At 34.2% G+C, this 4,068-nt stretch overlaps 1 non-coding gene across 1 annotated transcript; it reads left to right on the forward strand.

Annotated features, from left to right (window-relative positions):
- The first annotated feature begins 331 nt into the window (after positions 1–331).
- Positions 332–437, forward strand: LOC122018224. The gene has a single exon (XR_006121653.1). It is a non-coding gene; the product is annotated as a small nucleolar RNA R71 (small nucleolar RNA).
- Positions 438–4,068: the final 3,631 nt, after the last annotated feature.

A 4,068-nucleotide genomic window follows, 5' to 3' on the forward strand; every position in this document is an offset into this window, starting at 1 on the left:
CCAATTTGAAACAATACTTTCAATCTTTGCCTCTAAATGTTTGAACTCCCCATTCTGTGACTTGTGATTTTTAAAACTCATAGATGGTTGAGTTACAATTTGTTTGATAGAATCTATAGCATTTATGGCTTGCACTTCTTGAATGTTTGACGGAGATTTCATCCAACTTATGTTTGACCATTCATGGAGGTTCAATGTCACTTGATCAATTAACATATATGCTTCATCTACACTTTTATCCATAAAAGAACCTCCACCAGATGAATCCAATAATCTCTTGTCTGAGAAAGAAATTTTTCCATAGAATATGTGCAAAATCAACCATTTTTCAAAACCATGATGAGGGCACTGTCTTTGAAGACTCTTGAATCTATCCCATGCTTCAAACAATGATTCTCCATATGCCTGAGAAAAATTTATTATGCAATTCCTCATATACACTGTTCTGCTTGGAGGGAACAAATGATTCAGAAATTGCTTCTCCAATTGCTCCCAGCTTATGATACTTTGAGGATGGAGAGAATATAACCAAGTCCTTGCTTTATCTTTGATACTGAAAGGAAATGCCATCAATCGAACTGTACCTGTTGACACTCCTTCACATTTCACCGTATCACAAATCTCTAAAAATGTTTCAAGATGCAGATAAGGACTTTCTGATACTTCTCCTCAAAATTTGTGACCTTGTATCATAAAAATTAACTCTGGGTCTAGTTGGAAACTTTCTGCTTCAATTTGAGGTTGCACAATGGGAGATAAAAATCTTGCAGAAAAGGATGTAGAAAAATTTCTCATGGGCCTGCTTGACATGTTACTGCTCATGGATATTCAAGAAAAAATTATTAGAAGAAAAACAATTGAAGAATCAAAGACAAGCAATAAAATGCAATATGAGAAGCAAGAATAACAATGCAGAATTAAAATTGCAAGAAAGAAAGTGCATAATGAAAACAAGAAAGAAAAGATAAAAGAAAAAAGAAAAATATCTAGAATAATTCATATGCTAAAGATTGCAAGATATGTTTACAAAAGAAAAAGAAAGAGAGAGACTAAATTAAAAGAAAACAGAGAAAAGTAAGACAAGAACATTAGAATCAAAATGCAGAATTAGAGTTACAATAAAAGGAATTGACAAGAATGTTATACAAGAAAGGAAAAACTTATTAAAATAGAATTCTAAGAGTTAGATTACAACTATGCAAATGAAAAGAGAAGTTATGTCTAGTCTAACTCAATTGAAAATCCCTAATGTTATAGCGCAGTCCCCGGCAATGGCGCCAAAAACTTGTTGACCTCCGCATGTGTACGGAAATATCATAAGAAATATAAAAGATTTTCGTATCCACAAGGACTGGAATAAGCACTAAGAATATCTCAACACGAATTAGCTAGATAACAAATCAATGGATTGACAAAGTCTAAGTGTAACTATGAAAAGTATACAAAAGAATGAAAGAATAGGCAACAAGAATAAAGTCAATGATAAGGGATATTCTACGAGTTTTGGTTTCTTTGTAAGGTTGTTCAATGTAAATGATCTACTAAATCCTTTTTCTCAATTGTCCATCATTTGTAGAGGATTGTCGGTTCTCTCTTGCAATAGAGAATCGACCTAGGTTGATCAATTAGAAATGAATCTATGTTGTCCTTACACGGGCTTGCCTGTCACGTGCATCCCTTGGAAAATCAACATAAGAATCCATCACTCCTCAACCCATCAAGATATAAAGATTAATGCATAAATCTATCCTACCCTATTGAAATACCTAATTTCCCCTTCAAGAAAATCCCTCAAACGCCCTTACACGGGTATGTTCCTGTCATGAAGATCTCTCGGAAATAAGCATATATTATCGGGCATCAGCTGATAACCTGGCAGATCCTTTCACTAAGGCCCTTCCGGTGAAAGCTTTTGATCGGCATGTGGAGGGGATGAGAATCAGATGTATGGCAGCAGATATGGCAACTTAGTCTTTTAGAATAAGTGGGAGATTATTAGAGTGTATATTAAAAGCTTAGCTTTTGTAAACATTTATTTTTGAAATAAAAGAATCACATTAGTCAAATGCCTACATTTTATTTGTTAAGTGTAGTTGTTCAATTAATTTATATTGTAGATAACATGGTGTGTGGTGTCACACACAGAAGATCATGTTATCAGTTCTTTTTAAATTATAAACAGTAGCTCATGAATAAGATGGAAAGGAACAAACCATTGGAATAGTCGTATTGTGATTATGTATTAGTTTATGTTGACTAATAAATTACACTAGTACACTCTAAGTGTACTGAGTAGGACCATTTTAGGTAAGTTCTTTTTATATTGACTTAATAAAAGAACTAGACCTTAGTTATTATGCAAGTGCGTGCTCTTAATCCTAATATAATAACAAGCATATATATTTAGTATTTATTTCTTTAACTTATCAATGGGTGAGATTTAGATTGATAAATCAATAGGACCGATAAGTTGGGAAATAATATTACTTATAGTGTGTGTTGTTGATTATAGAAGGAAACTGTGTCCTAGTAATCTAGGTTGAGAATGTCACCAAGAGGAGCTCATAAGGATTGTCATGTTAAACCCTATAGGTGGACTTAGTCCGACATGACAATGAGGTTGAGTGGTACTACACTTGGACTTAGATATTAATTAAGTGAGTTGTCAGTAACTTACATAAATAGTGGACATTTGTTATCTTAAACACAGGAAGACTAACACACTTATGATAAGAAGGGGCACATACTGTAATTTGATATTAGTGTGGTAGTGCAATAATAACTCTCTAGTGGAATGAGTTATTATTGATGAACTTGAGTTGTGTGTTCGGGGTGACCACGGGATACTCAAGCTCATCGGAAGGCCAAAACCAAATTTTCTTCTAGGTCCCTGTCGTAGCCACATTAATACCTTAAATCCACTCATGGAAAAGCTCATCTTAGTGTCCAAGAGAGGGTTGGCACATGACTTGGTGACCAAGCCATGTGGCCGACCACTTCCTCCTCAATGGGGGTCGGCCCCTTGCTTGGTGCCCAAGCAAGAAGGGTCCGACCACAATATTCAAATTATAAAGGGGTGTTTTGAATTTTTAAAATCTTCTCTTTGTAGATATCTACAAGTTTTAAAAGAGAGTTTTTAAAATATAAAACTTTCCTTATTTGAATTAGGCACACGGTTTAAAAGAAAGTTTAAAAGTTTTAAAACTTTATTTTTTTTAACCATCCTCATCGTTTTAGAAAAAAGGAAGAGAAGTTTTATATTTTAAATCTTTTAATTTTGTAACCATGGTTAAAAAAGGAAAGTTTAGTAGAGAAGTTTTAAATTTTAAAACATGGTTTTAATTTTTAAAACCTTCCTTTTTTAACATCCACTTTAAGAAAGAGAGCTTGTAAAATTTTAATAGAGGATTTCTTCTTTATAAAATTTTATAAAAATTATTTTTTCCTTCTTAATGATGTGGTCGGCCACCCTTGCTTGGTGCCTAAGTAAGGGCCGGCCAATCATGCCTATCAAACTATGTTTGATGATTGAATCATTCAAGAGGAAAGAAAAGGAAAAATAAAAAGGGAAAAGGAAAAACAAGAGGAAGATTTTAATTTTTGTTAAAATTCTTCCCTTATTTGCCTTGGGCAAGTAATATAAAAGAAGGGGAGGGGAGGCCTCATGAGATAACAATTCTTATTCTCTTGTTGGTGCTCCTCTTGTGGTCGATCCTCTCCCCTCTTCCTTTCCCCTTGCTCTCTTGTTCCCTTGAGGTGGTGGTGGCCGAAACATAGAGAAGGAGAAGTAGACTTTTGGGTGGAATTCATCTTGGAGGATCGTCACCCACACGTTGTCCAAGGTGAGGCGAGGAATACGGCAAAAGATCTCGAGGTCATTAGCATACAAAGAGAAGGTATAACTAGTAATTTTCTTCCGCATCATGCTAGTTCTTTTCCTTTGTATGAATTCCAAATACAAGAGGCATTAGATTCTAGTTTTTTTTCGGATTTGTTTCGAAGTTGTGTTTTTTTTGTTTTTTGATTTTGTGATTCGATTGTTCTTTTTGGTTAAACCTAGAGTTATAT

This window comes from Zingiber officinale, chromosome 8B (genome assembly GCF_018446385.1).
Source record: "Zingiber officinale cultivar Zhangliang chromosome 8B, Zo_v1.1, whole genome shotgun sequence".
Classification (NCBI taxonomy): Eukaryota; Viridiplantae; Streptophyta; class Magnoliopsida; order Zingiberales; family Zingiberaceae; genus Zingiber; species Zingiber officinale.